Source organism: Cervus elaphus, chromosome 20 (genome assembly GCF_910594005.1).
Source record: "Cervus elaphus chromosome 20, mCerEla1.1, whole genome shotgun sequence".
NCBI classification, from domain to species: Eukaryota; Metazoa; Chordata; class Mammalia; order Artiodactyla; family Cervidae; genus Cervus; species Cervus elaphus.
Genome location: NC_057834.1, coordinates 45,702,803 through 45,717,282, shown reverse-complemented (window position 1 = coordinate 45,717,282; position 14,480 = coordinate 45,702,803).

Here is a 14,480-nt window from a genome sequence, read left to right as displayed (position 1 = left end):
TAAGGAAGAAAAGACAATTTAAATGTTTGCCCAGTTTCAAGCAGAAGGTGTCCTGAGGTTGATCTACCAGTTTAGAAACCGACTGCCTGTTGGATCAGAAATCCATGCTTGGGCAGCTGTTTAAAGACAATGCATTAAAACTCCCGTACAGTACTGCCTCACACATAGATGTTTATGGTTCTGTGACCAGGAGTCCCTGTGTTTTTAGTGGGAGAAGTGACGAAAAGCTGACTGGGTATTTCGAATTTTGTTTGCAGAAACTGATGAAGATGAAGATGAAGTCAATGAACAAGCACAAGAAACACCAACCCCCAGGTGATGATTATCTATCAGTTCAGTTCAGTCCCTCAGTCGTGTCCGACTCTCTGTGACCCCATGGACTGCAGCCCACCAGGCCTCCCTGTCCATCACCAATTCCCAGAGTCTCAACTCAGGTTCATTGACTCGGTGATGCCATCCAACCATCTCATCCTCTGTCGTCCCCTTCTCCTCCCACCTTCTATCTTTCCCAGCATCAGGGTGTTTTCAAAAGAGTTAGAACTTCGCATCAGGTGGCCAATGTATTGGAGTTTCAGCTTCAACATCAGTCCTTCCAGTGAATATTCAGGACTGATTTCCTTTATGATGGACTAGTTGGATCTCCTTGCAGTCCAAGGTACTCTCAGGAGTCCTCTCCAACACCACAGTTCAAAAGCATCAATTCTTCGGTGCTCAGCTCTCTTTATAGTCCAACTCTCACATCCATACATGACTACTGGAACAACCATAGCCTTGACTACATGGACCTTTGTTGGCAAAATAATGTCTCTGCTTTTCAATATGCTGTCTAGTTTGGTCATAACTTTTCTTCCAAGGAGTAAGCGTCTTTTAATTGCACGGCTGCAGTCACCATCTGCAGTTATTTTGGACCCCACAAAAATAAGTCTGACACTGTTTCCTCTGTCTTCTGATCTATTTGCCATAAAGTGCTGGGACAAGATGCCATGGTCTTAGTTTTCTGAATGTTGAGCTTTAGCCAACTTTTTCACTCTCCTCGATGACTTTCATCAAGAAGCTCTTCAGTTCTTCTTTGCGTTCTGCCATAAGGGTGGTTTCATCTGCATATATGAAGGTATTGATATTTCTCCTGGCAATCTTGAATCCAGCTTCTGCTTCATGCAGCCCAGCATTTCTCACGATGTACTCTGCATGTAAGTTAAATAAGGAGGGTGACAATATACAGCCTTGACGTACACCTTTCCTGTTTGGAACCAGTCCGTTGTTCCATGCCCAGTTCTAACTGTTGCTTCCTGACCTGCATACAGATTTCTCCAGAGGCAGGTCAGGTGGTCTGGTATTCCCATCTCTTTCAAAATTTTCCACAGTTTGTGGTGATGCACACAGTCAAACGGAGAAGGCAATGGCACCCCACTCCAGTACTCTTGCCTGGAAAATCCCATGGATGGAGGAGCTGGTAGGCTGCAGTTCATGGGGTCTCTAAGAGTCAGACACGACTGAGTGACTTCACTTTCAATTTTCTCTCTCATGCATTGGAGAAGGAAATGGCAACCCACTCCAGTGTTCTTGCCTGGAGAATCCTAGAGATGGGGGAGCCTGGTGGGCTGACATCTATGGGGTCGCACAGAGTCGGACACAGCTGAAGTGACTTAGCTTAGCTTACACAGTCAAAGGCTTTGGCGTAGTCAATAAAGCATGATAGATGTTTTTTCTGGAATTCTCTTGCTTTTCCATTGATCTAACGGATGTTGACAATTTGATCTCTGGTTCCTCTGCCTTTTCTAAAACCAGCTTGAATATCTGGAAGTTCATGGTTCAGGTATTGTTGAAGCCTGGCTAGGAGGATTTTAAGCATTACTTTTCTAGCATGTGAGATGAGTGCAATTGTGCAGTAGTTTGAGCATTCTTTGGCATTGCCTTTCTTTGGGACTGGAATGAAATCTGACATTTCCTAGTCCTGTGGCCACTGCTGAGTTTCCCAAATTTGCTGGCATTTTGAGTGCAGCACTTTCACAGCATCATCTTTTAGGATTTGAAATAGCTCAGCTGGAATTCCATCACCTCCACTAGCTTTGTTCATAGTGACGCTGCCTAGGGCCTACTTGACATCACATTCCAGGATGTCTGGCTCTAGGTGAGTGATCACACCGTCGTGGTTATCTGGATCATGAAAATCTTTTTTGTATAGTTCTTCTGTGCATTATTGCCACCTCTTCTTCATATCTTCTGCTCTGTGAGGTCCATACAATTCTATTGAGCGCATCTTTGCATGAAATGTTCCCATGGTATCTCTGATTTTCTTGAAGAGATCTCTAGACTTTCCCATTCTATTTTTTCCTCTATGTCTTTGCACTGATCACTGAGGAAGGCTTTCTTATCTCTCCTTGCTCTTCTTTGGAACTCTGCATTCAAAAGGGAATGTCTTTCCTTTTCTCCTTTGTTTTTCACTTCTCTTCTTTTCACAGCTATTTCTACTGCCTCCTCAGACAGGCATTTTGCTTTTTTGCATTTGTTTTTCTTGGGGATGGTCTTGATCTCTGTCTCCTGTACAATGTCACGAACCTCCGTCCACAGTTCATCAGGCACTCTATCAGATCTAGTCCCTTAAACCTGCTTCTCACCTCCACTGTTTAATCATAAGGGATTTGATTTAGGTCATACCTGAATGTCTAGTGGTTTTCCCTACTTGCTTCCATTTTAGTCTGAATTTGGCATTAAGTAGTTCATGATCTGAGCCACAGTCAGCTCCTAGTCTTTTTGCTGAGTGTATAGAACTTCTCCACCTTTGGCTGCAAAGAATGTAATCAATCTGATTTTGGTGCTGACCATCTGGTGATGTGCATGTGTAGAGTTTTCTCTTGTGTCGTTGGAAGAGGGTGTTTGCTATGACCAGTGCATTCTCTTGGCAAAACTCTATTAGCCTTTGCTCTGCTTCATTCTGTACTCCAAGGCCAAATTTGCCTGTTACTTTAGGTGTTTCTTGACTTCCTACTTTTGCATTCCAGTCCCCTATAATGAAAAGAACATCTTTTATGGGTGTTGGTTCTCGAAGGTCTTGGAGATCTTCAGAGAACTGTTCAACTGCATCTTCTTCAGCATTACTGGCCAAGGCAGAGATTTGGACTCCTGGGATATTGAATGGTTTGCCTTGGAAATGAACAGAGCTCATTCTGTCCTTTTTGAGATTGCATCCAAGTACTGCATTTTGGGCTCTTCTGTTTACTATGATGGCTACTCCATTTCTTGTAAGGGCTTCTTGCCCACAGTAGTAGATATAATAGTCCTCTGAGTCAAATTCACCTATTCCAGTCCATTTTAGATTGCTGATTCCTAAAATGTCGATGTTCACCCTTGCCATCTCCTGTTTGACCACTCCCAATTTGCATTGAAACACGGACCTAACATTCCAGGTTCCTATGCAGTATTGCTCTTTACAGCATCGGAACTTGCTTCCATCACCAGTCACATCCACAACTGGCTGTTGTCTTTGCTTTGGCTCCATCTCTTCATTCTTTCAGGAGTTATTTCCGCACTGATCTCCAGGAGCATATTGGGCACCTACCGACATGGGAAGTTCATCTTTCAGTGTCCTATCTTTTTGCCTTTTCATACTGTTCATGGGGTTCTCAAGGCAAGAATACTGAAGTGATTTTCCTTTCCCTTCTCAGTGGGCCACGTTTTGTAAGAACTCTCCACCATGACCCTTCACGGCGTGGCTCATAATTTCATTGAGTTAGTCAAGGCTGTGCCCCATGTGATTAGAGTGATTAGTTTTCTGTGATTGTGGTTTTCAGTTTGTCTGTCAGGAGCTGGTAATGTGTAGGGTAAACATGGACAGGGTCACAGAAGAACAATAAGTGAACTCAAGAGAGTCACATGCCAGATGTCAGTATAAGCACAACTTCACATGGCATTAATTTAATTCACTCAACCCACGTGGAAGTGTCCCTGTAACTTGGTTGTCTGCTGTCTCTGTGCTACTTGTATGTATGACCAAAAGTGAATGCACCACCCTTAGGATTTCCTGTATAGACAGAGAGCATCTGTTCTCTTCTATAGGAAGTCCAAGTGAGATAAATATCGATTTCTACACAGTTGTTTACAATCCTTGGAAGGAACGTAACTAGCAACGGTATTAGTAGAGAAGCACCTAGCAAAATTAAACACCAGGACAACTGTCCAGAAAAGAAATTTAGTTGTCTGTGATACTAGTAAGTGAAAGCGGCCTTAGAGGCCTTTCAATTCCTAAAGAGAAGGTAGAATATCTCAGAGAGTCTATAAAGCTTTAATATCTGTACTCACCTCACTGTGCATGCTCAGTTGCTCAGTTGTCTCTGAATCTTTGTGACCCGCACAGACTGGATGGAGCATGCCAGGCTCCTCAGTCCCATGCATTTTCCCATCAAGAATACTAGAGTGGGTTGCCATTTCCTTCTCCAAGGGATCTTCCTGGCCAGGGTTCGAAGCTGCATCTCTGCATTGGCAGGAGACACTCAGCCTCCTGAGCCACCGGGGAAGTCCTTATTCACTTGACTACTTCATCTTAAATTCAACATGGCTTAGGACCTGTGGGGAAGCACTTGGTGTGGAAGTTCATCTGTGCTTCCTGTTCCTGAAAGTACCATCCTGGGATGGTTGAGACTCCTTCCTCCTCAGAGCTTTGTGGCTGGTCTGTTGCGTACCTGCTTGACCCCTCTCTGATCCCCAGACAGACACACTCCACTTCATATAAGAGAGGACAGTTCCTTCTGTCTTGAAGGGGCCTGCTCTTGTACTCTCTGTGACCACTCCGCATGCCTCCTGTCAAAACCAGCCAGCATGGCTTGGGGTCAGATCGTCTTCATTTAACTTTCTGTCACTCCTTTCCTATCTGGCACAGCATGGAGCTGCAGGAGGTTGAAAAGAAGGAAGTGCATAAAGAATCCAAGGATGAATGTGTTTTGATGCCTTCAATTCTCCAAGGAAGTTCTGATAAGCACCAGCCTTACAGTGATGACAAATTTAACTTTAATGAACTGGAAGTAGACGTTGATCCGGATGGACCATGTGGTTATTCTCATGCTAAAGAAGATGAAATTCCAACCAAAATCTCAGGTAGCCCCCATATTATTTGTCCCCACAAGCTGTATAGACCAAGGAAGGTCATCTCTTAGGACAGGCTGTATAGACACATCTTAGTCGAAACCAGGGAAAAGGGTCTATTATGGAACAGAGACATCAGGTGGGTCAGGGAGCTTTCATTCTTTTCTTGGCTCTGGGCTTGCCTCTGTCACCCTGACCCCAGTGTCAGGCATTTGACCCAAATCAGTTTTGACAACTCTCACCCACCTCAGCTGGAAATCCACAGGAGGTATCTGTCAGAACTAGTTTGGAGCCAGTGTATTGTTACCTGCAGTGATCTAATTTTTGTAAGTGTTCCTGGCCTCTCCAGAAATGATGACGGTGTTGCCTTTTTATAAGGCGAGGTGATGTCCAGGTTTGGTTTTATTCCTCTTAGCCCCAGTCTCCCCTTTCTCGATGTTGGCAGGTCTTAGCTAAGATGTTATCTGACACCAAGACAGACACAAGTGTACCATTGCCTCGCTTGGATGTTTGCATGCAGCAAGGCTGGGCTCTGGCAGATCCTCCAGCTTCCAATGGCCATGGCTTCTGTGTAGCACCAAAGATTGTTTTTGATTTGAGGGTTAGTACTATTCACTGGGCTATCCTGGTGGCTCAGATGGTAAAGATCTGTCCGCAATGCAGGGACCCAGGTTCAATCCCTGTGTCATGCAGATCCTCTGGAGAAGAGAATGGCACCCACTCTAGTATTCTTGTGTGGAGAATTCCATGGCCAGAGGAGCCTGGTGGGCTGTAGTCCACGTGGTCACAAAGAAACAGATATTACTGAGTGGCTAAGGCTTTCACAATTCACCCATCACTCTAGCCCCAAGTATAAATTCCTCTAAACCATCAACAACCACATAATCTGATGGGACTAAGCAGTACTACAGAAATAATTCTAGAAAATAACTCAGCTCATGTTCCAGCATCTCTGTGGAAAATACATTTTTAACTGCTTATACAGACTCAGAACAAAGGATGTTGGGAGAGATACCAGCTCAATCAGCAAATTTCCTCAATGGCTCTGGAAGCAGTCCAGTCTAATTCTCATAAGACTTAAGTGTCCTAGAATAACTTTGCTAAAGAATTATGTTCTTACAATGAGAATATTAAAGTCCTTGTTGTATATGTGATTACTGAGTAGATATGTGTGAGGTCTGATTTTCTTATTATGACCTGCTGTCTCTGAATTTCTTACTAGACAATGAAAATTATCACAAGCAAGTGAGTGGACAAGAGCTCACATTTCCCAGGTAATTTGAAGATCTGTGGGCTGTGAATGTCAGTGGTGACAGCAAGAGACTTCAGATCCACAGAAACATAGAAAGTAGCCTATGTAACTCTTTCATCTATTCATTCAACAACAATTATCTCTTTAACAACATTGTCTATTTATGTTTCACATGTTTTTGCATTTCAATTTTTTAATCCTTCAAGTTTAGTAATATACAGTGAGTTGATGCAGGTGAAATAACCAAACCTAGGAGTTCCTGTGTTCATGTGCTTTCTCCTGAGTGTTAATGTAGGATGAGATCCTACGGTCTTACACTGGTTTGGCATCAGCATGTTGGCAAATATTGGATTTCAAGGGAAGAAAACAGAATGATATGAATATTACAACAAAATATTGAAAAAATAGTCCTTGAAGGCAGAATATCTAGTCTATAACTCCTTTTTCTCCAACTCTGAAATACTAATTTGGAAGGTATATTTGTGCAAATAAAAAATTTTAAATTGAATGGAATAGAGTCCAAACTCAAACAAATTTTTAACTTCTTAACAGCTGTGTTGACTTGGACACAGGATATCCAGATTAACACAATGTGTGCAGAAAAGTTTGCACCGAGGTCCCAGTCCTCTGTGTGTGCTGAGGGTCATGACTTTAGCATGCAGGGAACGTTCCGACTCCTCCTTCAGCCACCGGTTGTGTGGCCAGTGCCCGGAGAACCTGCTGGATGTTTCCCACCCCAGGGCAGCCACACTCCACTCCACCTCAGGAGGAGTTACGTCCTTCCTTAAGGGGGCTGCCCTTTTGCTTTCTGTGACCACTCTCAATTCCTATCATCAAAACCAGCCAGATCGCTTGGAATCGAGTCCGCTTAATCTGTCATCCCTTCTCCATCTGACACAGCGTGAATGTACAGGATGTGGAAAAGAAGGTGGTGTTCCCGGAATCCCACGATGAATGTGTTTCAGTAGCTTCCACTCCCCAGGAAGGTTCTGCCTGCAACCAGCCTTACAGTGATGGGAAAGTTGCATTTGATGAAGAGAATGTGGAGTCTGCCGTGGATGGAGCCTGTGGTTGCTCTCATGCTGAAGAGGATGAAATTCCAACTGGTCTCACAGGTAGACTTCACTACATCTGTTAGTCTACTCCTGGAGAATTAATCCCCTTTAATAGACCCTATGCTTACATCCTGAAGCCTGGTTTGAACCAGACTCTATAATTCCATCTAAAATAAGACATTCTATGAATGAACTTTTCTAAGTTCCCTGTCATGGGTGTCCCTGTGGTAAACCACTCTACCCAAGGTGGTCCAGCCAGACTCACGTGTACCTCAGCAGCTGTGGCACAGGAGGTACCGTTCAGGCTTCCTAATTTTGAGTGAACCTCTTAGCTCACATGAAATGCTTTAATTTTCATTTCTGGGTAATGTCCCTGAGTTCCTACACCTGTCCAGGGCTTTTGGCAGGCTTGTTTATACCTTTGGAGATTTCACTACTTTAGTTCACTTCTATCAACCCATAGGCTCTCTCTTTTCCTTTGACTTATCTTGTTCGAAGTCTTCTGAAACCAGAAGGTAAGCCACACTATCATCTTTTGGTATGTTTCTCTGAGCTAAGGCAGGGCCCTGGAACTTCCCAACCTGATGAATGTCCACTGTTTGCAGCGTTGAGATTCATTTGACTTGATGGTGTATGGATTCCACTTCCATTTAATCTCAGTGTATAATCACTTATCCCATTAGTAAACAACATTTCAGATGAAAAATTCCTGAGTATTATAGCAGGCTGAGAATGTAGCAAAGTTGTTCCCCAGAAACTGTGGGGAAAAGGATTTATTTAGCTGTTTGCACAGAATCACGACCAGGATACTCTGCCAATGACATATGACATCAAGGAAATTTGCCCATTGCCTCAAGAAGGAAACCCAGTGCCTACCTATGAGGCTCTTTCTAGTGCCTCCTGGATGATTTCTGTCTCAACAGCCTGTTACCACATTGTGAAGATAGGCACAGGATTGGGCATTTTTGAAAGGCATTTGCCTGATATAACTCTCCTGTTAATTTATTTGCAGAAAAGCAGAATGATCATGATGACCTGAAAGGACCAGAGGTGGTTGCCCCGAGGTAATTTTGAATATCTGTGGGCTCTTTGTACAGTGCTGACATCTACACACCCTGATCCAGGGAAAAACAGAAAGTGCTGAATATATTGTGTCAGCAGTTTTGCCCACCACTATTATCCTTTTTCATAATGTTCTCTGCTATCACTGTGGTACTTCTATTATTTCCCATTTCGCATTTACTTGTCAAGTTTAAAACCCAAATCAGTTGACCCGGGTGAACTAAGTCAGACTGGTGTTTTTGTACTCAACCTTTATGTCAGGTGTGTTTTACAGAGTGAGATGCGTATCTGCTGTCTGTTTGGTGTTGCATGCTGGCGTGTGTGTCATAGTAATGTCAATGTAGTGTAAATGGAAGTGTGAAAGCCAATGTTCTGTGTTCCTGTATGTGAGGCATGACTGCACCATCAGAGACAATTCAGTCTGTTCATCAGCCTGTTCTTTGGCCAGAGCACTGAGCACCTACTGCTCTTTCTCTCTTCTGCCCCTGTGAAACCACGCTGTGTCTCACACACAAAACAGACTTTTCTCTCTCTAATGGATGAGACCCTTGGCGTGCTTCACCACTCAAACATTCCACCAGAACCAGATAGAACTGTACAGTTTCTGATCAGTCTTGGCTTAATCTTTTGCCCTCCCTCCCCCACCAGGCTCAGCAGACAGATGCCACAGATGGTAGAAGATGGTGTCCCACAGAACTCTCTGGATGACTATTATCTGACTTACTCGGTGCTTCCTAACCTGTCAGACTCCTTCTGGCCTTATAGGAGCACAGCCGTCTTCTCACCTGAGGACCTGGATGTCTCTTATGCTCGGGATGTAACCAGTGAGTGTTGTCTTGTGATAAAACTCCACCTGGATGCCCAGGTAGACCCTGTGTGCTTCGTACTCCTCGCCTCTGGGGTGCTGAGATTTCTCCTCCCTGTTGGAAGTTCTGTAGACAGTGATTTGAATCAGACTCTGTGGTAGAGTTTTAAGTACAGACGTCAGGTGGGTCTGGGAGCTCTGCTGTCTTCTTCATTCAGGTGAAGCCTACGGGTCAGCCCCAGGTAAGATAACGGACCCAAGGCTGGTGTGAAACACTCACTCACTTGCATGTGTGCAGGGGTCCGGAGATGACTGTATTTTTTCCTGACTCCTTTGCGATGTCTCTTCTTGCCCACAAGGCTCCCATTTTCACACTCAGAGTGCCCCTTGAATCTCTGCGCCTTCCCACAGGTGCTCACAGCCTTCAGTATTTGTTACTCCCCTGGTGTCATTGCTGGCACCCCCAGTGTCTACTTCTCTAAATTGCTTGTCTTAGCAAACCAATCATCTGGGCCCCAGGATGCAGAGAGCCCTCCCATCACCTTGCGTGTGTGTTTCATGAAGCAAGGCAGAGCCCTGGCATTTTCCCACCCCATGAATGACTGAAGGGTCCGTGTAACAACTAGGATTCATGTGACTCGAGGATTTGTTCATTCCACTCATCATTCTGCTAAAGCAGTCAGCATATGATGAGAAAAGCCTGAGTATTACAGTATTCTGTAAGAATGCTGTGGGCGATTCCCCAGACTTAGTGGGGAAGATGAATCTTTAACATTTTACTGAGACTTGGAAGAGAATACTGTGGTGAGGATCCACCAGGGAAGGGAGATCTTGCCTGATGGCTCAGGAAAGTAAACCAAGGAGAGTCTGAGAGATCTAACTTGAGGCACCTGGAATATCCTTCTTAAAGAGCCTATCATCTCATTGCTGATATAAATGTCCCTATGGTAGTATTAGACACTGGATTATTAATTTACAGAATGAGATCTGTAAATGTTTCTCAACTTGTCTGAATTTATCCATAGAAAATCTTGCTGATCTTGAGGATGAGGAAAATCAAGACATCATCTGTTCTAGGTAACTATGGAGAAACGTGGGTCTGACATCAGTAGTGACGTTTGGTCATCTCACATGCAGGGGAATCAGAAAGTGCTGCACATGCCTATTCCTTCCATTCAGACCACGACAGACTGTCCCTGTAACAAGGTTATCTGTTTTCACCCTTTATGAATCCCTCTCAATTACAGTGACTTTCAGTCAGTTGAGGCAGGGCTACTGATCAGCCACAGGATTTCTTGTACTCCTCTGTCCTCTCCTTTTCATGAAAACCAGGATGCCATACTTATCTGCCTTTGTCTTTGGTCTTAAGACCTTGGCAGGTATTTCATGGCAAGAAAAGTAACTAGGGAAAAAAAATTCCTGTCCCATTGCAGTATTAGAAAAATTGGTCTTGCAGACACAAGATTTCTAGGAGTCCATTATGCTGCCGGAGCTGGTGTTCATCTGGATGCAGCATGTAAATTTCAACAAAATTTATGGTCCATTTGAAGCCGCCTTTGTGTTCTGAGGGCGTGTGTGACATGACTATGTGTCCTGCGGTGGCTCCTCTCCTTCCTCCTGAGCTCATTTCTTCTCTGTGCTCAGAGCATCTCATGCTCACTCTCCCTCTCTCTCTCTCACTTTCCCTTTGCAAGTGCTTTCAGGCCCAGATTGGGGTTGTGGGTGGGGGGATTGTTATGCCTCCCTTTAAGGGAAATCCCCATTTGTTTTTCGCAACATGTCCCTTAACCCTCCCATCAAAACCAATTATTGCTCCAGGTTGACTAATCCCTCTTGTTTAAATATCTGCTCTCCCAACCCCACAAATCTCAGTATGGAGCAGCTGGTGGTAGAAGAGAATGAAGTCCACCCAGACTCACTGGATGAATGTTATCTGGCTGCTTCTATTGGCCATCATCTGGAAGGCTCCTGTCATCCTTCTAGGAGTGTCACCTTCCCAACAGAGAAGAGAGAGGTTTTCTTGGCTCTAGATGTAAACGGTGAGTGCTCCCAGACAGGTTCTTAGGCTCGGGTCGATTAGAACTATGTTCTCAGTTTGAACTTTTTTTTTTTTTTTTTTTTTTAGTTTTCTTTTTTTTTTTTTTTTTTAATTTTTTTATTAGTTGGAGGCTAATTACTTCACAACATTTCAGTGGGTTTTGTCATACATTGATATGAATCAGCCATAGATTTACACTTATTCCCCATCCCGATCCCCCCTCCCACCTCCCTCTTCACCCGACTCCTCTGGGTCTTCCCAGTGCACCAGGCCCGAGCACTTGTCTCATGCATCCCACCTGGGCTGGTGATCTGTTTCACCATAGATAGTACACATGCTGTTCTTTTGAAACATCCCACCCTCACATTCTCCCACAGAGTTCAAAAGTCTGTTCTGTATTTCTGTGTCTCTTTTTCTGTTTTGCATATAGGGTTATCATTACCATCTTTCTAAATTCCATATATATGTGTTAGTATGCTGTAATGTTCTTTATCTTTCTGGCTTACTTCACTCTGTATAATGGGCTCCAGTTTCATCCATCTCATTAGGACTGATTCAAATGAATTCTTTTTGACAGCTGAGTAATATTCCATGGTGTATATGTACCACAGCTTCCTTATCCATTCATCTGCTGATGGGCAAAATGGATTAAAGATCTAAATGTAAGACCAGAAACTATAAAACTCCTAGAGGAGAACATAGGCAAAACACTCTCTGACATAAATCACAGCAAGATCCTCTATGACCCACCTCCCAGAATATTGGAAATAAAAGCAAAACTAAACAAATGGGATCTAATGAAACTTAAAAGCTTTTGCACTACAAAGGAAACTATAAGTAAGGTGAAAAGACAGCCGTCAGATTGGGAGAAAATAATAGCAAATGAAGAAACAGACAAAGGATTAATCTCAAAAATATACAAGCAACTCCTGAAGCTCAATTCCAGAAAAATAAATGACCCAATCAGTTTGAACTTTTAAAAGGCGTCATGAACCTTTGCCTGCCCCAGGCTGCCCTCTGTCACCTGAACTCGTCTTGCCAGCACAGGCTTGTGGTATCAAGTCAGACCAGAGAGGGCAAGTGGAGGCATAAGGGCAGAATCTCAGCTCCCACTGTCTCACCTGCAGGAATCTGTGTAACAGAGCTCTTTTTATCAAGATAAGAATCCTTAGAGTCATGAAATTTTGCTACTAATTGTATTTCTTGAAAATGCAAGCTCTCTGGCTTTGCATTCATGATTGCAATCTGCTCCATATTTGTAATGCATGTTATATTGTTCCCCAACTCCAGATTCTTACCCCTTGGCTGCCTATCTCCCTCTGAAGCATTTAGATACTAGGTCCTGAGCATCAAATCTGTCTATGTGCTGTCATTTCCGTGAAGCCAAAAGCTGTCTCTGTTGTTCTATCGTCTAGAATCACCCTTGTGTTTCATCCTTTGTGCAGCAAAAAGGAGATTTCCATGTGTGGCTTATAGTTTCAATGTTTTATGCAATCTCAGTGGTATAATCTCATGGAAACTATCTATAACTTGTGTATCTGATGGGGGTATTGACCTAATTTATGGGCCAGGTCCCCTTGGGTAGGAGTTCATAGGGTGTGGAAATTAAAACCTAGTATGATACCTTCTTGGGCTATTTTTTTTTTTGTACTTTTTCTTTAGGAGAATCATTCTTAATGTTAGGACTTTGATACATAAGATCATCTTGATAAACCAGAAGAAACTCCATTATGTATCAGACTTTATCTGCCTTCTTTTAAAATGATATTGGGCATATAAATGTTGTCTGTCAATCAGTTGGTGCCTTTTCACCTTGGAAGCAGTTTCTTTCTTATTTCTCAAGATCACAGTAGTTCACAAACCAGAAAGGGAACACACAGTTACTGTGCACCTGTTGTCCTCCATGCTCTTCCTAAGCGAGCTCCTAGTGCACTATAACCCCTTCAGCCCTCCCAGGCACCCTCTCAGGTAGCTGTGGTGTCCCATGGCGGAGCCGAGGGCACTGAGGATCAGCAGGTCCCTTCCCTGGCCCCAGACTCCTGGCCACTGGCAGGTGGGACACTGAACTCTCCTGGGCCCGACTCCCTGGCTCAGGCTCTGTCCTCTCCTCTCAGCAGTCAGACCATCAATGACTCAGAGAGGATGTTGCTCACGTTTTTCTCTTTGCCCTAACCAAATGATTTGCAACTATCTTAATCTTCAACAGAAAGTTGCCAGAGGGCTGCAGAGAAGCCCTGTGGTCCCTCACTCAGACTGCCAGCTCCCCGTCCCTCTGTGCACTGTGTCCCAAGGGCAGAGCCAGCGGCTCCCCGGCCCCTCCAGGTGGAGCCACAGCCCCACGGGGCTCTCTCTGGGGATCAGCCAGGGTGAGAGTCCACGCCGCTCCCCACGCCTGCCCCCAGGTCACCTGCTGTCACGACGGGTCCAGGTGGACCTTGAATTTGTCTGTGCTGAAGCCATTGAAAACTGTGGAGCTCTATCTCAGAAACACTGACTGCCGGGTGTGGGTTCCCGTGAAGAGGATGAGTGAGGCTCAGACACGTGACTCAGATATGTGTCTGAGATGTTTGTGAGTTTGTGATAGGGCTCAGTCCTGGGAGTCCATTATTCACAATGGGCCAGGAAAGGCCAAAGCCCCACAGATGGATTGAAATGAATGAATAGAATATCTAACTATACAGCATCCATCCTGCGTCTGGGTTCACATGATAACGTGAGGACAGTGTGAATAGCCATTATGCAGCCATGCGTGTACGAGTAGTCAGGCCTACCCCGTCCTCTCTGTACAAGGAGAAACCCTGCAGAAACAACACAGACACTTGATTTTTAAATTATATCTTGATCTTCTCTGGAGGCTCTTCCCCACACTAACAATATTGGGCAGTATTGTTGATGATTATTAAAATGTTTGGTTATTATATATTCTGTGAATGCAAAGAATGTTCAAAGCATAGGTTTAATAAAACCCATTCTCAAGAAAGGCAAATAAAATTAGATGGTGAAATTACACAATCCTAATTAAAGACAATTCTAGACATCGATTCATAATAACATTGGAGAATATTAGTTTTGACAGTACTTTCAAACACCAAATTTGTTGATATACAAGGATTTACCCTTCAGCATAATGTGAATTATCATAAAATCGGATAAAGTGTCCTAAAACATGATGATTAATATTTAATGAAG